The sequence below is a fragment of the Homarus americanus genome, unplaced genomic scaffold (assembly GCF_018991925.1).
Source record: "Homarus americanus isolate GMGI-L3 unplaced genomic scaffold, GMGI_Hamer_2.0 scaffold58957, whole genome shotgun sequence".
NCBI classification, from domain to species: Eukaryota; Metazoa; Arthropoda; class Malacostraca; order Decapoda; family Nephropidae; genus Homarus; species Homarus americanus.
Window position 1 is genome coordinate 497,501 of NW_024740903.1, and position 22,848 is coordinate 520,348.

The 22,848-nt window shown below is 42.3% G+C and overlaps 1 protein-coding gene across 6 annotated transcripts in view; it reads left to right on the top strand.

Moving 5' to 3' along the window:
* Positions 1-22,848, top strand: part of LOC121875555 (serine/arginine repetitive matrix protein 2-like) — a 142,910-nt gene that overhangs the window by 79,326 nt on the left and 40,736 nt on the right. For all 6 annotated transcript variants that reach the window (XR_006090630.1, XM_042380139.1, XM_042380142.1 and 3 more), the window contains one exon: positions 4,661-4,703. The gene's annotated coding sequence lies outside the window, so the exon portion shown is untranslated. The remainder of the gene's footprint in view (positions 1-4,660; positions 4,704-22,848) is intronic.

Sequence of the window (22,848 nt, forward strand, 5' to 3'; positions counted from 1 at the left end):
TGAAAGTGTGTATGTGTGTGTATATTGTGGCAGGGTGAAACTATGGGCAAGTTTCTTTACGCCATTTCCCTCTACCTACCCAGCAGTAATTGGGGACCTGAATGTCAATTGATTTGCGGATCGTGTTCCGGGGTAATGGTTAGCCAGTGCAGCTGGCGAGTTGTCCGGTCTTCTCGGGCTATTCCTTAACACTGGGTCATGCACCTCGTTAACTCAGGGTGTGGTTGTTGTGTTGGCGGTAGCTTCTACACCTTAAATAAAATTTACGCCAAGGTGGCCCAAGGGCCGGCCATCCTCGTTACACGAGGGGCAACCATTATTATTTATATGTATATTGTGGTAGTATGTGTGTGTGCGTGTGAATTATACTACTACTACTACTAATAATAATAATAATAATAATATACGACTTATTGAAGGAACATGGAAGTCAAAAGGCTGAAAATATACAGTCAACTGTGTGTGGCCGCCTGCCCTTGTTCTAATTAACAACACGTGCACCTCACCACAGGTAGGCAGGTCCTCTCCCACTCTGTCCCCCGCGGCCACCCTTCCAGCTGAGTTCCGGAGGTGTTGTAATTAATCACACACACACACACACACACACACACACACACACACACACCTCAAGGGCCACTCGAACGATCTCTATAAGCACTTAAGAATAGAATTACTTTCAAGGTTAAGCCGAGATCTTGAAGCAAAACGATCACTTTTAAGAATTATCTGCAATCTGGCTGCCATTAACCTTGGTCTGAGATGAATAGATATTGCAGTATCTTATTTTTTCTGTTATGTTGAGCGATTTTTCATCTGTGTAACCAGTTCATTCATTCTCTTTCTTATATCTCTTTATTATGGTGCGTCGGGAGGGGGGGGAGGTGGGAAGGTGAGAGGGACCCGAGAGAGAGCTGAGGGGTGGGTAAGGAAGAGACAAGTAACACCGTAAGCGAAATTCATACCCGAACTTTAGTGTAAACATCTCTTAGTTCTGCAGCACACACACACACACACACACACACACACACACACGAGTATATACCTGGCGTTACTCCCACCAGGAAGAGACGCCCACCGCCATTCACTACTTGTCCTGACCTTGGTTTTTATGGTACGAGCCTTTAAGCGAGACACCCGTGGCAACAGTGTACCCCTCCACCACTATACTACCCCACATTATGTCGTCCCGTAATCCTTCATGCAGTTACCCGCCCCGGTCTCTACACGGTGTGGCGGAGCTCCTCTGAGTCGTTGCCCTATACTGCCTGCTGGGCGGGTCGTGAAGGTCGTAACCTGACACCGGGACAGAGTGTTGGCAAAGCATTTGTTACCGAGATGAAATAAAGAGATTACTGTGTTGTTTTTCCTCGAGGAAGATCAACAAATGTCAACAAGATCTCGCTAAATCGTTCAAATTGGTCGCCTTTCAAGCAACAAAAACATTCGGTAGCGTTTATGTGTAATCAGAATGACTTATACAGAAGACCTTTATATTCGTGCGTACCCTCTCCGTGTTCGTAATGGCCGAGAAAGAATAAACAGTGTATAAAGAAGTTATAAAAGGCACATAATAATCGCCCTGAATTGCGCAGTGTTCAGGCAATGATATGTTTTTCCTGACGGAGGAAGAGACCGTCACCTGGGTCGCCCCTCCCGTCAGTCATGGGGCGCAGTGAACCTCCCGATTCTCATTACCGTAGTGTTTACATTTCTGACACAGGTAAGTGAAGGTCCTGTTAGATCCGCCTCTCGTGTTATTTTTACTAAGCTGAGAAACCTAAGTGACATCGAAACCTTTTATCACCTTAGAAAATAAAGATAATAATATAATATCATGACACTAAATCACCATCCATCACCAAGGCGTTACTTTACCTTAACACAAGATAATGAACCAAAACACTCACTCACCTGCTGGAAACTAAGGTGTTAATTGGTCATGAATCTCTATGTCATTGTTATATAGTCGGGGTTATATTTATCACGATCTGCTGGGATAACTTATGTGTTTGAATCTCACATATAAATTTTTTCACGGGTGTAGTAGTTAAGAAAATATGTCTTCACTAGAACATCGTATAATGTGATTGATTGTATTTTTGTTGAGGATATTGTCTATAATACTGTGTGTGTGTGTGTGTGTGTGTGTGTGTCATTTACAGAGGATTGTATAAAGAGAAAACAGGTAATTGTGTTCCCCTGACATATACAAGTAAGCTGTGTCCTACATACAGGTGACCGCAGTAAGAAAAAACGTAACCAATGTTTCCCTTGACATTTTCTTGGCTATACAGACTGGCTGCTGCCTCCTCTTCCTTCCTTCCCCTGTACAGCACTTGCCGCTATTACCCTTCCCTCTTCCTCATGCCCCCCAGCGTGTTGCCACTGTACGCCCCTACCTTCTACCTCTAGCACCTGGCCTCATTGCCCTACACAAAGAAGGATGGTGGACGACAGGAAACACAAACAAACCATCTGGAATAAGTCACAACGATTACAGTACAACAGGTGTAGAGAGGTCGGTCAGGCAGGTAGACGTTACCGTGGCTGTTAGGAGGGTAGTCGGACGTTCTCTCCTTCCTTCCTTCCCTCCCTCCTACTCTACCGCCTTCCTTCCCACTCTCCTTCCATCCATCTCCCTCCCCCCCTTCGTACTATGATAAGTGGCAGGAGTTATCATACAACGAGGAGGTATAAAGAGTTTTTTCCTTACCTGAGTGACTGAGGAGAGATATCAAGTCCACGGCTGCTGCTGGGAGGTGTTACAGTTGGGTCCTGGAGAGAAGAACTTTTATCAATATTTATTTATCTTCACCTTTGTAAAGAGTCACTCAAAAAACTATCTGTACTTGCGGGGGCGTGGGGGCGTGGGGGCGGGGAGTAAGGAGTGGGGGATGGGGGGCGGGGGGGGGACGATGAATTTCAAAATGAACACTGTGACTCCTGTTGTCTCGGTAGAGTTGTCAAAATCCTTCGTCCATTAGGTCATATTTTCTGAACACCATTTTGTAAAGATAGTTTTTTGAGTGACTGTTTATTGTACATAAGTTTAAGTGTTGTTGGTCGTGAAAGATATTGTAGAGGGAAGTTGATTACACTCGTGCTGGTGTGTCACAAACATCAACAATATAACAAGTGAATAATGTCTAACTTATCATACACCGATAGACTGAAGAAAGAATTATACATTGAATCTAATATTAATGGCCTGACTTATATCAATGACCTAAAGACCGATTTGGGGGTGGAGGGGTACAGAAGCGAAGACAATGTAGAATTTAAAGATCAATGACCTAGAAAGCGAGACCTTACCGAGACCAACACAGGCGTCTACCACAGCGAGAATGATCTGTTCGGTATCACACGACTCGCCTGTTGAGATCACATAACCCAACCCAGCTCGACCTAACCTGCCAAGATCTGTAATAGTTGCTGCCTGAGGACAAACACCAGTGTGATGCCATTAACATAAACACAACTGAAGGAGTGCCACGGGTGGGCTGTTAGTGGCCCTCTAGTGGCACTGAGTACTGCCTCAGGCCTAGGAGAAAGTCAAGGAGGCATAGGACTAGTCATGCCGTATTAGGGGGGAGGGGAGTTTCGTAGGAGCTGGAATACTATGATGTGGTGTGTAGGAGTAGAGTCGACGCCTTCCGGAGTGTAGGAGAGAGTCGTGTGGGCTGAGGACTTTTTGTGTACTGTAGATATAGGACTCTGTTCACCGTGGGAATCTTTCGTCTTTTTTGCGAAAGGATTTATTTGAAGGATTTTCTCTATTGTATTTAGGACAATTTTTAGCTGAAAAAGGATTTATTGGTATTGGGATTACGTCAGGACCGGTCAAGTTAATGTAGGACTCGTCGCTGTTTTCTTGTGAAGACTCCAGTTTGGTGCAGGAGAACCTTACTACATCGGCTACAAGGTCTACCAGGAGAGAGAGAGAGAGAGAGAGAGAGAGAGAGAGAGAGAGAGAGAGAGAGAGAGAGAGAGAGAGAGAGAGAGAGAGAGAGGTAATGTGGTGGTGGTGGTGACAACATCAAATAAACCTGACACAATAAGATACCACAGATCACTACTGCGGCGCCAACCACAACACCACAATAACAGGAGCTAAGCGCGCTGACCAATCATGATGTAACTCACCGCAGCCAATCATCACCGATTTCAAAATTGGTGACACCCGATTGGTCAAAGGGAACGAAGGAGAAGGAAAAATAAGAGCAAGAAAGAGAAGAAAGAGAACAAGGTAATAAAGGAAAGAAGAAGAGAAGAGACGAGAGAATAAGAAGAGTTACCAAACGGATGTATGTAACAGGGAACAAGGTGGATGACGTCTCATACATAACACACACCAGGAACAGAACCCAAATTTTCACACTAAGTTTACGGGCTTGGTTAGGTTAGGTTTTGGATAGGTTAGGTTAGATTAGATTAGATTAGGTTAGGTCAGGTTTTGGATAGGTTAGGTTAGATTAGATTAGGTTAGATAGATTAGTTAGGTTAGGTTAGATTAGGTTAGGTTAGGTTAGGTCAGGTTTTGGATAGGTTAGGTTAGATTAGATTAGGTTAGGTTTGGTTCGGTTTCGGATCAAGAGGTTATCGAGTCTTGTCATCTTAGTGAGAGCTGAACAGGAAACTCAAATGGAATCTCTCCTTACAGAACCCACGAGCGCTGGAGGAGTGGCAGACAGCACTATAGACAGGTGAGTGTGTCTGTCTCTTACCTGCATGTATACCTCTTCGCTGTCCTTTTCCAAATAATTTTTATTGTAATTTCTTCTCCTAAGATAACACCTACACGACACAAAACCTACATGATACAACACCTACACGACACAACACCTACACGACACAACACCTACACGACATAACACCTACACGACACAACACCTACACTTAGTTATGCACGTGTTGTGTCCTGGAGACCTCGAGAACCCTTTGTATATAGGTCACGGAGTCGACACACACACACACACACACACACACACACACACACACACACACACACACACACACAAACACACAGCTACTCCAAGGTAACTCCTACACACCTGAAGTAAAAATGATACCATACTTAATAATATGCAAAGGAAGGTGCTACAGCGAAGCACATCAGCTCCTCAAACCTTCACGTGATAGGAGAGAGAGAGGAGAGAGAGAGAGAGAGAGAGAGAGAGAGAGAGAGAGAGAGAGAGAGAGAGAGAGAGAGAGAGGGAGAGAGAGAGACAGAGAGAGAGAGAGACAGAGAGAGAGAGAGAGAGAGAGAGAGAGAAAGAGAGAGGGAGAGAGAGAGAGAGAGAGAGAGAGAGAGAGAGAGAGAGAGAGAGAGAGTGTTCACTGGGAATGTCAGGTACAAACACTGAGTACAGTATTTGTACTTTCTCTACCTCTCCTGGCGTGTACAGTATACCCAGCTGTACCCCCCCCTCCTCTTCCTCTCTCTCTGTATCACCAACTTCCTCTTCTTCCTGTGTCCTCCCCCTCTTCCCCCATCCTTCTCTTATCACGCTCTTTCTCCATCTTTATCACCCTCCTCTTCCTCCTATGTACACAAATATCTCTATTACATGACCAATATATAATCCTATTTTCCCCTATAACCATGTATTAATGAACCCAGCTAATGAACCCCGAAATGAACCCAGCTAATGAACCCCGTAATGAATCCAGCTAATGAACCCCGTAATGAATCCAGCTAATGAACCCCGTAATGAACCCAGCTAATGAACCCCTGTAATGAACCCAGCTAATGAACCCTGTAATGAATCCAGCTAATGAACCCCGTAATGAACCCAGCTAATGAACCCGTACGAACCCAGCTAATGAACCCCGTAATGAACCCAGCTAATGAACCCCGTAATGAACCCAGCTAATGAACCCCGTAATGAATCCAGCTAATGAACCCCGTAATGAACCCAGCTAATGAACCCCGTAATGAACCCAGCTAATGAACCCCGTAATGAACCCAGCTAATGAACCCCGTAATGAATCCAGCTAATGAACCAGTTTCGAATCCTTGGTGTGTGAATCAACGCTGGTGAGAGAGTGAGTAGTGTTGATGGTAAAGCTCACAGAAGACGGGGGTCTGTTTATGTTATTGAAGTTTGTAAACATTCTCACAGGCACATCAAATATACATACATATTCACTCATGTATGAATGTATTTACTTATATTTATACACATATTAGGATAAATATACATAGAGAAATGTACACACACACACACACACACACACACACACACACACACACACACACACACACACACACACACACACACACACACACACACACACACACACACACACACACACACACACACACACACACACGACAGTATAAACACAGGTCGGTTATGTCAACAAGTCTACCAATAGCCTTTGTTAGCGGTTGTCTTGATTCAGTACTTACTGCCTCACTACCACTGTTGATATGGCCTACTTATACCTACCTACACCCACTACCTACACCCACCCACTCCACTACCTACACCCACCCACTCCACCAACTACACCCACTCTACTCCACCAGTCACATCCACCCACTCCACCAACTACACCCACTCTACTCCACCAGTCACACCCACCCACTCCACTTACACTACTGGCAGTATCACCTACACTAACATTCAAATCGCCATTTAGCGCCGCACAGACTTCACCCACCCACACACTCACACCCGCTTGAGGAATGGTGTAGCTCCGTGTCAGGGGATGCCAGGAATACAGGGAAACTCGCTAACCGTACTGGCTAACCGTTACGTCCGTAGTACAATTTGCTGACCAATCTGACCAATTTCCATCGCGGTTCTCATTTTCCGTTTTCCTCCCAACACACAAAATCTTTCTGAAGTTCATCAATAATATCCGAGGTAATTCAATTGAAGACTATTTTTTTTCCAAGGATGATTCAAAGTCACTAATGATAACTAATGATACTACTTCCAGGACGATCTAGGATTTATACCTGTCGTGGTCAGATCCAATGGTCTCTTTCTTTGACGTGACTGATGGATCTTTTTCGTACGTGAGGGATACTTTTTTAATTCCGGTTTAACACAGGTGAAAACTTGGTCACCTTTGTTGCTGTTAAGATTTTATTTATTTATGAACACTGAAGAATTTATTTCGATTCTAAAATATGAACTTCGATAGAAAGATCCAGACGACACAAACGTTTCACAGAGTCCATGAACCAGAACTCAAACGTTTCACAGAGTCCATGAACCAGAACTCCCACGACCACAAACACAGGTACAGTTACTCAGGTCATTTACTTTTAAAGAACATGTCATTAATCAACGGCAGGAACAGGTACACATACAGTCACTGGGTTAACTCTAGCAAAGGATTTTTCATTCCCGATGATTGAGAACATAACGGTGAGGATCGAGACGAGGTTCTGGTTGTGTCACTGGTTCATGAGTGAGTCGTCGATTAAGTGAAGTGTTATTGAATTTAGCGGTCATATTGTCAGTCTCATGGATGAGTGGTGTGTTCTGCTCTGGTAACACTGACAGTATAGTTCAGGTGGTTGTGAGTGTGTGTGTGTGTGTGTGTGTGTGTGGCAATAGTGTGTGTGTGTGTGGCAATAGTGTGTGTGAGTGTGTGTGTGTTGGGGTGAGAGAGTGGATAGCATGCATTCACAAATCTTTCACATAATCACCCAACCACACCCACACGTTTATCCACTCACTCACACCATACTACCCCCTCCATCCACACCTCATACCTTCCTCCACCTAAACCACACCCTTCCTTCTATCCATACCACACACCTCACTCCAGCCACACCAACCACCTTCCTCCACCCAGGTGGTGAAGGAGGACGTGATGGTGGAGGAGACAGGTGGTGGTGGAGACAGATGGTGGAGGAGACAGGTGGTGGTGGAGACAGGTGGTGGAGGAGACAGGTGGCAGGAGATAGATGGTGGTGGAGACAGATGAAGAGGAGACAGGATGTGGAGACAGGTGGAGGTGGAGATAGATGGTGGTGGGACAGGTGGTGGAGGAGACAGGTGGTGAAGGAGGACGTGATGGTGGAGGAGACAGGTGGTGGTGGAGACAGATGGTGGAGGAGACAGGTGGTGGTGGAGACAGGTGGTGGAGGAGACAGGTGCTGTAGACCAATACAGTCAGGTGTTAAGGATCTACAGAAATACGTCAAGTGTCTCTACAGATGTGAAAGTCTACAGGTACCAGATGTCAATACAAGCAAGCACGCAGATATTTAAACACACACACACACACACACACACACACACGTAAACTCAGCCTATCTTCCCAGGATCACTAATAAACAAAGTAAGTGGTCTTATGGTCTGTGAATGTCAAGATGAACTGAACTCTTACTTATACAGGGCCGGGAATGTTGTTGGCAATGGGATCGATACGAGTGTGATTACTGTAAACATAAGCACTCAGTTAAGACATGGACGATGCCTGACTTTTATGGCTACTTAAGATGTGTCAAGTTACTTTTAAGACGTGGACGGAAGACTTACTTTAATGGCTTAAGACATATCTGGCCAAATTATGATCACTGTCCAGCCAAGATCCTCACAGCCTAGACTTAACTATGTGGCCGAGGAATTCTTCTATCCAAACAATACCATATAGCGCCACTACGGGCAGTCAACAGCGCCTGCCGTTCCCTTATTATCCCTTCTTGTCACGATAATGGAAAATATACCTGAAGAAAAGGTTAGTACACCTATTAGCAGTGAAGGTGTTATTCTGGTTTAAAGGTTATAATGTACAGTCTGCTGCACTTATACCTGGTACAGTGGCTGGTACGCTTTGTGAGATGTGGCAACTCTGTGGAATGCTTATCCTTAGTCTAACTACTATTATGAGGTTCCTTAGGGCCATTCCGGGAGTTTTAATACAAAGTAAACAATCAAAGAGTGGCCACGTCTCACAAAACGTGCCAGCCATTGTACCCGGTGTAAGTTCAAGCGATTATAAATTTCCCCAGTAGAGAAACCATTGTTGTACTTTGGATGAACATGTGAGGAATGTTAATAAGGATAATAGAAAATAATTACGAGAGAGAGAGAGAGAGAGAGAGAGAGAGAGAGAGAGAGAGAGAGAGAGAAAATTCCAAACACATATATCACACCTGTCCTTGACGTAGGTAAACACACTATGAAAAAAAAAGACGAACCCTAAACATTTCTAAGTCCTTAACTCCATCATTAACCTTGTGCTGTCCATAAACTCAGATCTATTCAGTCGTAAAGATAAAAAATATTATATTTCTTAAAAGACTTTCTAATCTCCAGGAAGCTCAGAGTTAAGTTTGAAAACGATGGCGATAATTAATACTCCTGTGTGTGTGTGTGTGTGTGTGTGTGTGTGTGTGTGTGTGTGTGTAGACAGTGAGTTACTACCACCTGCTAACTGTGTCGTCCCTTGCACTTCTGTCTGTCTGTCTGTGTCTTTCTGTCGTTCTGTGTCGGAGAGAGCTACAGAGAGAGAAAGAGAGAGAGAGAGAGAGAGAGACTGACTCAGGTAAACTTAATTGAACTACGAGTCATCTCAGTTCCATTGTCAGGTAGACTTTCTTCCCTCACTGTCATTAACCTTGTTGTGACACCGTGATTGAATTCTCTCTCTCTCTCTCTCTCTCTCTCTCTCTCTCTCTCTCTCTCTCTCCCACAGTTAATCTAGTCAGAATAACACAGCTTCTACAGTTACAAAGTGAACAACCACAACAAATTTGGACATGGTTGAACGTTTCGAGGGCTACAGCTTTCATAAATGGCTCCTGATCAATACTCTATATTTATCTTTGGTCAACACAGTAAAGAACACAGTCAAGCGAAGATTAAACTCAAGAAATATTAACAGGAAAAAAGTTAAGTCGAGTCGCATGGGATTTGAGGAAAGTGAACTTGAAACCTGAGAGAAATTTGAAGTGAAGTGAAGGTGAAGGATGCGTGTGTGTGTGTGTGTGTGTCGATCTGTCACACACACACACACACACACACACACACACACACACACCTAAGCCTCCAGGTGTGGTAAGGGAGGTAACTGTCACATGTAGTAGTAACAAGCAAACCTTTATCACTTATACCCATCATTGACCCTCATCCCGTGGATCCTTCAAGATAATTGTGAAGCCCAAACCATAAAACTACGCCAGTACGAGCAGTCAACAGTGCCAGGCGTTCCTCCCCGTTCTGTAATAATAAGTTTATGGGAGCTACACCAAGGAATTGTTTACGTGTCGTCAAACAGCATAAAATCTAATGAACTATTTTAATGTAAAATTTATAAAAAAAACCCATTATTTTTTATTATTTTTACGCTACAAAACCTTTATCATCACAAATTAAATAAAGTTTACTGCATAAATAAAATAAATAAAAGTCGTTATATCTGTACTGTAAAAAAATAAATAAAAAACACGTCATGATTTGTTTTCCGTTTGTTATTTACACATGAACGAGGCTTTGTTTACCTCTCCTGCACCTGAGCGACATTTGGCTGACCTGTGATCTCTAGAGGGTCAGGTTAGATCCCACAACAAAAGGAATCGGATTGTTATGAGGAAACTTTCGATCGCTTATTGTGCCTTGATTGTGACCGTCTTTTGTTAGGTGTTATTGCGTGTTGACGACATTTATGTAGAAAGCTGCCGGTAAAGAGGAAGGCAGGTGCTCTGACTAGTGCGTGTGTGTGTGTGTGTGTGTGTGTTTTGCAGCCAGCCACACAGCAGCAGGATGTTGATCATTGTCTGCACCACCATCCTCCCACTATCAACCTTCTTCCTTAGACTTAGACGCACAGTTAAAAGTTAATCATTGAGAACCTCCTCCCACACGCCCCTCCTCCCTCCCCTATTTTCCTATGGAGATAAGAGGAAGCGTTTAAAGGCAGGTAGAGAAGGTTTCATTATTCCCAGAGTGAAACCTTTACTTAACGGCCTATAAGGAGAGGAAAGTCCGTTATATAGAAATGAAAGTCCTTTATATCGAGGATCCATTAGATGTGAAACCCTCATCTAGCGGACTATATGGAGAAAAAATTCCGTTATATGGAGGTTTTACTGTAATAGCCTCCCCTCATCAACATCATCTTATTACAGGTAAAGGCATGTGTAAATACTCATTATTGGGGTGGTTGCCCAGGGCGTCACTCTACTGAAGGAGGGAAGCAGAAGGTAGTGTAGTGTTTAGAGCTGCTTGTTACGAGAGGGAGAGGATTGGCTTGTTAATTGTAAAGAGGGGGGGGTGATGGTGGTCTGAGGTCAGGATGGTATATTTGGGGCCTTTAGGGACACTACAACACCACCATAACACCATCACAACACTACAGGGACACTACAACAGCATCACAATACTCCACTATAAACACACCACAACACCACAATATAAAACCTGCTTCAGTATAGAAACTCACATTAAAATCTCACAGTTTAAATATCTTCAGTTTCCACCAGACAAATTAATACCTACGTCTCGATAAACACTTCATATTAACTCCTAGACTATGTGCGTGTATGCGTGCGTACGTGCATGCAAACTTGCGTGAGTGCTTGCGTGCGTGTGTGTGAATATGTATGTCAATGTCCGCACTTCTTACACAACTGTTAAACTACAGAAGAATTACATCAAAACATTACAATTCTTTCAGTCCTTCATACAGCTCCCAACACAAAGGTTTACTAGATGTTTTAAGAAACTTTCAATAAAAAAAAAATTACAAATCACAACTTGTACAAAAAATCACAAACAAACTTAGTGATTTAATAACAGAAACAAGAGTCGTGTATAAACATGAGTACAAAATATCACTAACTGAGACAGACAGACAGACAGACAGACAGACAGACAGACAGACAGACAGACAGACAGACAGACCCACCCTTCCAACACTAAGCCAAATGATGAGGAATAAACAGAGACAAATAAAGAGAGACATAGAAAGAAATAGAATAAATGATTGAATAAAACTTAAATATGAATACAAGAAAAAAGTAAATAAAAAATAAAGTAGGAAAAATTAATAGTGGAAATAAAAGGATCTAATAATAATAGTATAGACGGAATAATTAACAAAAACGATAAAAATAAACTAAAATAACGAAATAAATAAAACTAATAATAAAAAAAATAAATAAATAAATAAAAAAAAAATCAACATAAAAAATAAATATTAAAAAAACATTAAAAATATTAAAAATATTTATAAAAGTATAAAATAAATAAAAAACGAAATATAAATAAAACAAATAAAAAAATAACAAAATATGTCATGTTACTGATTGTCATCTGTCTCTCTCTCTCTCTCTCTCTCTCTCTCCCTCTCTCTCTCTCTCTCTCTCTCTCTCTCTCTCTCTCTCTTATTATACTTGAGTAATTATGATTATCAAATAAATCACAAGTTTCTTCATAATGATTGTAATTACAACAACATTCTTATATCCACTAATTATAACAAAAAAAAATCACAATCTTCATTTTCAAGCATAACAATTAAATAACAATTAAACAATCATATGAAAATTATAATATATTTGTCAGTATAATTTAACTCTGCAATAAGTATTTAAAGCAAAAAATAATAATTAATTACAAATGCCTTTATTTAGGTTATATTAATTTTCAGTAATAGTTTTTATTTTTTTTTCCAGGTAAGTGTTAAGGTGAACCGTCTATAAGGTTGTCATGGTAACGGAGGTAGGAGGAAGCATCTCACCTGTAATGCGACGAGCGACAGGTAATTAATCACTAGTTAGCCTGGGCGCAGGGGGGTGGGAGTGAAAGAGAGGGAAGAGGAAAGGAGGGAGGAGGGAGGAAGGAGGAGGGATGTTAGCTGGGAGGGAGATAGAGGCTAATGAAAATGATCATGAGAGTAAACGAGATAGATGAGGTAATAACACCACTAAGAAAAAATAACATTGAGTTAAGAGAAAGTAACGAAACTGGGAGATGTTAAGATAATATAATAATTCTGTGATAAATAGATAAATTACCAATAATTCTAGAGTATACAGAAACTACTAAACACAGAAATAAATGTTAATTAATAAGTTAAACACAAAATTAAAATAAAGAATGATATTAAAATAGACCAGAATACATTGTTAATTATGTCAATCAGTTATTACCAAGAATAGCAACAGCGGGTCATGACCTTACTTCCTAGAACACGAGTTTCACCTGTTATTCCGGGAGCTCGTGGTGGCAACATCATCTCGGCGTCACGAGTGAGTGCATGGCGCAGCGACGCAGTTAAGAGTCTTGTTATACTGTCAAGCACTACACAGATGTCGGACATACGGCACAAGAACATAAATATCGATAATGGGAGAGTGACGTTTGATATCTTCCCTTCAGACGAGAATAAGTTACATAAAACACCTAGTATAGTCGAGACATTATTAACCTAAACTTCTAAAATATACAGTATGCGGAAGTCCAGACAGGATTTGCAGTAAAGTACTTTCGTGATGTTTGTTAATTTCACACTTACCTGAGCTAGAGCGGGTCACCTGTACACATCAGCTGACTCATTCCCACCAGTTATACATGATGACAAATAATGTACTGATGTTATAAATAAAATTGAATCGATAAAAAAAAATATTTTAAAATATTTTCCTCATGTATTTAATAATGATTAGGAGGGAGATGTTGGAGCCGAGACAATTGGTGGTGGTGGTGATGATGATGATGATGATGATGATGATGATGATGATGGTGATGATGATGATGATGATGATGATGATGATGATGGCAACGATACTTGAATTTTTTTTTATTATTGTGAAAGTTGTACTGAGAAAATTCAAAGAAATTAACTTGGGTGGTTTTATGAAGGCACACACACACACACACGGCGGTAGAACGTCAAAGTTCTTCCCTCACTCAACACCTGTCGGGATGAATTCAATTATAGTCTCACGTTAGGTAGCACTTTTTTTCCCAGGTACAAATCACAGCCCCAGTTAATAATATCCAATACGTGATGAATGAACCCCTGAGTAATGTTGAGATGAGAGAGAGAAAAATTTACCATCAACATACCAGACGAGGTGGTGTTTGGGGTCAGTGGGTCGGTGGCTGGTGGGTCGGTGGCTGGTGGGTCGGGGTCCGGGGCTGGTGGTGGTGGGTCGGGGTCCGGGGCTGGTGGTGGTAGTTGTTAAGCGGGGCGCTACCTTCACCCCAGCCGCCGTAGGGTTCATCTTACCCTGGTATAACCCTGGACTTTGGCCCTATTTGACGTGTATATTACCAGCTGGTGATGTTCTTCCTCCCGCTGATAGTAGTCATTCACCTTTTCCCACCGACACCGCTGCCGGGGCTTCACAACACACGAATTCTTACTAACTTTTTTTTTCTGCATTCACGATTCTAAAAAAAAGACGCACACACTTACAATTATTTTAAACGGATCTTTATAAATAGTTAAATTTTGTCCTCATACATTAAGTGTTTTGAAGACAGATATTTAAATCTTTAATACTGTTTTTGTTTTGGTGTTTTTTGGAGGGAGATTCGAACGTGTGTGACGGAGACGAGGCATCATGGTGTGTTGTGAGACTCGTGGTGACATTAAGGATGAGAGTGTCCCTTCCTCCCCCTCACTACCCCTTCCTCCCCCTCACTACCCCTTCCTCCCCCTCACCACCCCTTCCTCCCCCTCACCCCCACCTCCTGAGAATGAAAGGGACAGAGAAAGAAGAAACAAGATAAGAGAGAAATATAAAAAGAAAAATGATAGAGACACAGACAGATAAATGTACAGACAGACAGACAGACAGACAGACAGACAGACAGACAGACAGACAGATAAACCAATGTATCCAAGAAGTCGACATTCATAAGACCAGAGGTAGAGGGAGGAAGGAGGGAGGGAAAAAGAAGAGTGGACGGGTAGATAGAAGGAAAGAGGGGTGAAGAAAAGGGGGAAGGGAAGAAGGAAGGAGTGATGGAAGGGAAGAGAAGGAAGTAAAGAATGAAGGAGGGATGATGTAGAATTTCATACCAATATAACGTACAAAAAAAAAATTCCCGGTCATACTCGATAAAATATAAAATAACAAAATCTGTTATGCATATATTTCTTCTAAATCGAGAATATAACATCTTTAAGTCGGGTTGAGCGGCGGGTATACTCATAATATACAAACGGTGGTATATTATATCTATTCCTTTCTCTAGTGAGGTGAATAGACTCAATATACTCAAGTTACACGAGAGAAAGAGGTGGATTTTCTGTAATTAAATATTGTAATGATCATGTTTGGTTAGGTTAGGTTTGGTTAGGTTAGGTTAGGGAAGGTAAGATTTGGTTTGGTTAGGTTAGGTTCTTTGAATATAAATTCCTTAACTATCGAAAAGATAAACAGCAGTAGTGTTAAGTGATCAAGTCAGGTTAAAAGACAAAAAATAAAGTCTTAGAAAACAACATGGCACCTCGACCCTCAGGTACAACAGGTGTAGCCAATCAACGAGAATACCTGGGAAAAACAAGACCTTCTCTCACACCAAGACTGAGTGACCTCTGACCTTCTAACACATCTGCCAATGACCTCAATATACTCCTGTCTCTGACCTATAAACACACCTGTGATTCAGACCCAAAACACACCTGCCATTGAAACCATAAACACACCTGAAACTGAACTCCAAAACACACCTGCCACTTATAAACACATCTTCAAATTACCCCAAATCTTTTATAATTGACTTCCAAACAAGTATCATAACTAAAGTCCTTTAATAATGGTAACTAATGACTTATACTAATAGTAACTAATTAATCATATACAATTAGTTATCAATTAAATGTAAGAAATTAGTAAATTATATCCACTAATCACCTTCATTACGAGGACACCATTTTTGATATTTTATTATGGTTCGCAATATATGATTCAGCTCAGGGCGACCCCGTACACAAGAGGCTAAAACAACATACTAAAGTAGTCAGGATGTTTTAAGTACACTTGTCAGAGGATGAAATTCTATACTACAAATCCAAAATATTTCTGACATACTTATAAATCCAATTATACTTATAGAAAGTGTTAAGTAAAAAGTGGTTATATTTATTAATGGCTGATACGTAAGTGTCTTCCTGAAGATAATCTCTATACTTAACAGGTCAGACAGCTCCTCTCTCTTGTGTGGGTCTGGTGAGGAGACGAGATGGAAGTAGGTGATGAGAGAGAGAGAGACAAAGCGAGAGAGTGAGACACAGAGAAAGAGAGACAAATAGAGAAGGAGGCAGACAGACAGAGGGAGAGACGTGTGTGTGTGTGTGTACAACGGCGTGACCTAGCTAGGAGGCAGGGCCGGTCCATCCTCGCTGCCCTGTGTAAGGCGTAAGGAAGGAATGCCAGGCACGGCGGGGCACTGGTGGGAGGGTAGAGCCAGAGAGAAGATTTGAGAGAGAGAGAGAGAGAGAGAGAGAGAGAGAGAGAGAGAGAGAGAGAGTTACACACTTATTTATATGGTAATTTAGTCCCTGGTGTTATCGCTAAGGGTATTCCTGGTGCGGGAGGAGGAGGAGGAAGAGGATTCAGCTGCTTTGAATATTTTCACTCGTCACCTAACCTGATCTAACCTAACCTAAGTAATCTAATATAACCCAAACTAACCTAATCTAACCTCCAGGTAACGTTAGGGTTGTTAAGGGGTGTTTAGGGGTGTTTAATCTTCAGGTGATGCCACTCGCGTCTTATTTGGGGTGTGGGTGTGTGTGTGTGTGTGTGTGTGTGTGTGTGTGTGTGTGTTAAGCTGCCACAAGAAATTCATCCCAGCGTGTACAAGGTTAGGCTGGAAGGAGGTCAAGCCGCGTCTATACAAAAATGAGGTTGAGGTGGAATTTAAGGTCAAGATGTAGTACCATAATAACCTCACCCTAGGTCACAGTGTCGTGGTGTGTCAATGTGGCATCCTAGGTCAAGAAGGAAGGAAGGAAGGAAGGAAGGACGGAAGGAAGGAAGGAAGGAGTTTATACACGAAATACCTTGAGGGATAAGAATGATAAAACAAATAAAGACGAATATTAAAACGATAAACAACGATAAACAATATATAATAACTAAATAAAGTTGATCTTCGTGGCGTGTAAACCAGTATGATGAAGCGAAAGAAAATATGGACGATAGTGTGGAGGGGAGACTATAGTATTACCCAGCTGGTACTTAGTGGGTCAGGTTCCCGCGTTGGGTGTCTGTGCTTCTGTACTCCTGCGGTCACTGGCATCCACCTCAAGTTCACGATCAAGGTCAGGAGAGAGAGATTTTGCAATCAGGTAACAGAATCGGATAAGATTATGTTACATTGTGGTCAGGGTAGAATTTCATACACACACAAACACACACACACACACACACACACACACACACACACACACACACACACACACACACACACACATGGGCTATAAAGAAAGCAATGGGTGGTCAGGTCAGGTAACTGTGCGCTGGGCTACTCATTCCAGTACACTAGAGAGGGAGAGATGAACGCATTAATTAGTGGAGCAACGTACTGATACCTGGCCAGTGAACCTGTTGATCATCGCCTGGTCTTTATGGGGGATTACCTGGGCACGTGGGGGAGGGGATGGGTGGTGGAGGGGGTGGGTGGTGGAGGGGATGGGTGGTGGAAGGGGGTGGGTGTGTAAGTGGGGTGATGGTTGGTGATGGGTGACCAGGGGGAGTGGTTAGTGGTGGTGATGGTGATGATGGTAGTGGTCATGGTAAGACTTAGAGGTGGTGCATGGGGTTAGTGGTTTTGTTAGGGTGGTGGTAGAGGTGATGGTAAATAGACGTGATAGTGGTAGAGGTGGTGGTGGTAATAGAGGTGACAGGAGGATGTGAGGGCAGATTGATGCGTTGGCTGGTAATAACAGACGAGAGGAACAATAATGGCGGTAATCCTGTAAAACTACCTTGAAAGTTATATTGTTTTTCTTGATTTATTTCATCTTTCACTCAAACTACTAAAAAGTGTCACTGAAGAGGTCATAATAGGGGCATACTGTAGCGGCTATATTGGGGAGGGGGGGCACTGTATATTGTTATCTTCCCTACACAAATACACACTAAGGAACCACGACTTGTGTTTACCTGACAGTTGCTACCTGGAGCGGAGGTGAAGTCTGTTACACCTTGATGCACTGATGAACCCACGACCCCGTTTATACAGGTAAATTAGTTAGTTATTTTCCGTATTTAGACAAACTTGAGAACAGTTAAATAAGACGAAAAAGATCTATGTAGTTTAATTATCGTTTCATCTTCGTATGTGAATATATATGAGAGTAATGGATTCAGGTGAGGCTGTTGGTGCATCTCAGAGAAGGAGTTAGGTAGATAAACTAACACACACATAAGGTAGTTGGCCTCAGGAAGACGTAACATAGAGAGTATACATATAATCCTCAGCACCGTTTATGTTGAATTATACACCATACTAATACTGTACTGTCATATACACCAGGGAAGGCATGACTCTGTGTGTGTGAGACTCCTGCCGCCCCACACGACACTTCCTTATTCCTGTTTCTTCCCTTCCATGGAGTGTGTTTTCCCTCCCATTCCGATGACACTTTACTCCTCTTCCTCGTGCTATTTCCTCCTCCTCCTCTCCTCCTCCTCCTCCCCTCCCCCTCTTCCTCACCCATATCCTGCCCAGTGTCTAGCCTCAAGACGCATCATCCCCAACTTCAGATCATCTTTCTCACTATCCTTAACCTATCCCCCACAGAGCCCTTGACCCTAGCCTTATCCTGAGAACCTGAGACACCACCCCTTTCCCTAGCTAAGCCCCCTGTACACACACACACACACACACACACACACACACACACACACACTTTCTCAGTAAAACTTCATAACAAGTCTTGGTGGTGAGTCACTGAACCACACTGGGAAAACACAGCCTGGCCCCAAGTGTGTGTTTATACCTGTAGTTTGACCCTTACCTGTACCACCACGGTGAGGTTTAAACTACATCCTTCTCTGCCTACCTTGCTACTCATCTCTCTCTCTCTCTCTCTCTCGTAATTGGGCCAAAAAATGTCACGTATGTTGAGAGAGAGAGAGAGAGAGAGAGAGAGAGAGAGAGAGAGAGACGTATTAAAACCAGTAACATAAATTAAAGTATACGACGAAGGAGGAAAAATTCTCGGGTAATATTATTATTTTTTGGGTCATTTATGTTATAGTGAGACGGAGTGACTTGTTTATGTATGTATGTATGTATGTATGTATGTATGTATGTATGTATGTATGTTACACTATTTGTATACAGTATAACAACTTACTTTAATAAAGACAACGCACTCACCTAATTACTTATATACTTACATGACTTATAAGTATTCTGGACAAACCCTTAAGGCTGTAACTAATCTTTTTTATTATTATTAAAACAAATCATATTATACGTCCAGGTAATACTAGACCACACTGACCCACCTCACAGGTAAGAACGTGACTAGTGGGGTGGATGGTTGGTGGTGTGGATGGTTGGTGGTTGGTGGTGTGGATGGTTGATGGTTGGTGGTGTGGATGGTTGGTCTGGATAGTTGATGGTGTGGATGGTTGGTTGTGTGGATGGTTGGTTGTGTGGATGGTTGGTGGTGTGGATGGTTGGTGGTGTGGATGGTTGGTGGTGTGGATGGTTGATGGTAGGGTGAATGGTTGGTGGTGAGGTGGATGGTTGGTAGTGAGGTGGATGGTTGGTAGTGGGGTGGATGGTTGGTGGTGGGGTGGATGGTTGGTGGTGGGGTGAATGGTGGTGAGGTGGATTAGTGAGGTGGATGGTTGGTGGTGTGGATGGTTGGTGGTGTGGATGGTTGGTGGTGTGGATGGTTGATGGTAGGGTGAATGGTTGGTGGTGAGGTGGATGGTTGGTAGTGAGGTGGATGGTTGGTAGTGGGGTGGATGGTTGGTGGTGGGGTGGATGGTTGGTGGTGGTGGTATAGCCTAACCAACCATCCCAAACCTTGCATATCTTACGGTAGGAATAATGACAGTTTATTACTCTTTATAAAACACAGGGGTAGACGGTATAAAAGGTCATCACAGGTGTTACAGGTAGCAGGTGTTACAGGCAGCAGGTGTTACAGGCAGCGAGGTAGCACGTTGAATGCACTCACTCCTCAGTCTGCCTATGCCTGTACTTTCCCGCCACGCGCGCCAAGGTTCCTGAGCTCCCCGACTCAACAACCCACCCTCTTATGCTTCCCTGTCAGATTATAAATATTGTATTTAATATTATTATTCTGGGATAACCAAGATCTTATTTATTTTATATTAAAGGGTATGTAGGTACAGGTATTACTTGGCGACGACATCACAGTAGCAATGTTTAGTGGAAAATTTTCTTTGTTTTGGTAGTTGTTGTCAGTGTGAGGACTGATGTTAGTATACTGTTATAGATGTAAGGAATATTTGCTGTTGATTAATGACAGGTACAGGTATATTCGTGGTATTAATTTTGCAGATGAGGAAATGTAGAAAGTCAGGCGTCATTTATTCATTAAAGCTGGGAGTCTGTCTGAATATTATAATGGTATTGTTGGAGGCTCGGGGGTGGCTGTGAGGGCGGTGGTGGGGGCGGGGAGGGGTGGTGGGGGCAGGGGAGGGGGTGGTGGGGGCGGTGGTGGGGGTACCTGGGGCAGTGGGGGGGGGCGGGGGAACAGGGGGCAGGGGGGGTAACAGTCAGCACAAACCTCAGAGTATATACATATATATTTTAACAACTTGTAAACTTCGCGGAAAACATTTAATTAAAGATTCCCACTAAAGTTAATCAGGATATATACTGACATATAAAGGAAATTGTTCAAGCATTGGGTGGAGGTTATCGTGGGGAGAGGGACGGGGAGAGAGGGAGGGAGAGAGGGAGCGTGTTTTAAAGCAGGTTTTCCTCCCCCTCCCATCCCCTCTCTTCCTCCCTTACCCCCTCCTTCTCTCTGTCGCTCTCACACACACACCACGGGCAGCAACCAAGGCTTATGAGAGTCTGTCGCGCCAGGTATAATGTAAATCTGAGATACTTTCTTCTTCTTGGGTGTGTACGTGAGCTAATACACACACACACACACACACACACACACACACACACACACACACGATGGTCGTTTCATTGCCAGCGATCACCATCTACACGTTATCATTATACCTTATCATTATACTTTCATAACTTATCAACAAACATTAGACCACAGAGTATACCTGGAGAAAGTAATTAGTATACCTGGAGAAAGTAATTAGTATACCTGGAGAACGTAATTAGTATATTCTTAAAACATTATTATATATTTATCTTAACATTATTATAGTAATTATATAACTCGTATATAATTTCATAATCTACTGTGCAATGTTAAGTAATTGTATATAATTTTGTGAACGGGTGTAAATAATTATCATGTAATTTAAAGGGGAAATTATGAGAGATAAAGATTATAATAATTATGAAGAAAAAATAAATTATCGTAAGTTTAGATGTAGAAAAGATCGTAGATTATATACAAGAAAAAATTATCGTAAATTATAAAATATTAGAAAAAATATATAAATAAAGGAAAAAAAAACGATAATAGGACTTAGGAATAAATTCTCGTATTGTATGTATCGTATGAGGAAAAAACACGATCGTACGAAACAAAAAAAGTATCGTAGAATAAAGAGAAAAACACAGAGAGAGAGAGAGAGAGAGAGAGAGAGAGAGAGAGATTCTGATGCGAAACAACTTAAGTCAAATAAAACACACACACACACACACACACACACACACACACACACACACACACGACTGTTTTTGCGAATAATATTGGATCAGTTTATAATGAGTTGTATTAAGGAAGTGTTTTGTGGTGTTAATATTCGCCTTTTTTTTCAATCTATTATTATCATCTTATTGTAAGTTTTAAAGCTGATGGTAGGTAGTGAAGTGACTCTATACCTGTGTTAATGAGAGAGTCGTCAGGTGAGTATTTGTAAAGGTCACATCAAGCTTTTAAGTTTTTCGTTAAGCTTCTGAAACTTTGTAATTAAAATCTTCCGTTATATCTTTAATTAACGTCTATTAAAGAGAACAAATCAAAAAGACAAAAAAACAAATTAAAGAAAAAATAGGAACAAATTTATTGAGAAAAAATATTAAATTTCTCATTAAACAAATTAAAGAAAAAATAGGAACAAATTTATTGAGAAAAAATATTAAATTTCTCATTATGTATCATGGACGACGCAGCTCACTTTAAAATGAAACAATAACAATAAGTACATGTAAAAACGATAACAGTGTGGAGGAGGAGGAGATGGAGGAGGAGGTGGAGTAGGATGGAGGAGGAGGAGGACGGGGAGGAGGGGAGGGAGAGGAGGAAGAGGAGGGAGGAGGAGGAGGAGGAGGAAGGAGGAGATGGAGGAGGAGGGAGGAGGAGGAGGAGGAGATGGAGGAGGAGGGAGGAGGAGGAGGAAGAGGAGATGGAGGAGGAGGATGAGGAGGAGGAAGACAGGAGGAGAGGAGGAGGATGGGAGGAGGAGGAGGGTGGAGGAGGATGAGGAGGAGGAAGACGGGGAGGAGGAGGAGGAGGAGGTGGAGTAGGAGGATGAGGAGGAAGAAGACGGGGAGGAGGAGGAGTAGGAACAAACATTCACTATTGGAAGTGATTGTATAAAGGTATTAAAGACCAAACTCTCTCTCTCTCTCTCTCTCTCTCTCTCTCTCTCTCTCTCTCTCTCTCTCTCTCTCTCTCTCTCTCTCTCTCCAGCTGCCCCTTTATCCTTGTCGTCTTGGTCATGTCGTGTCAGGAGGTCGTCGTCTCTGTACCTGCACGACCACAAGAGAGTCGTCGAGGTGGAGG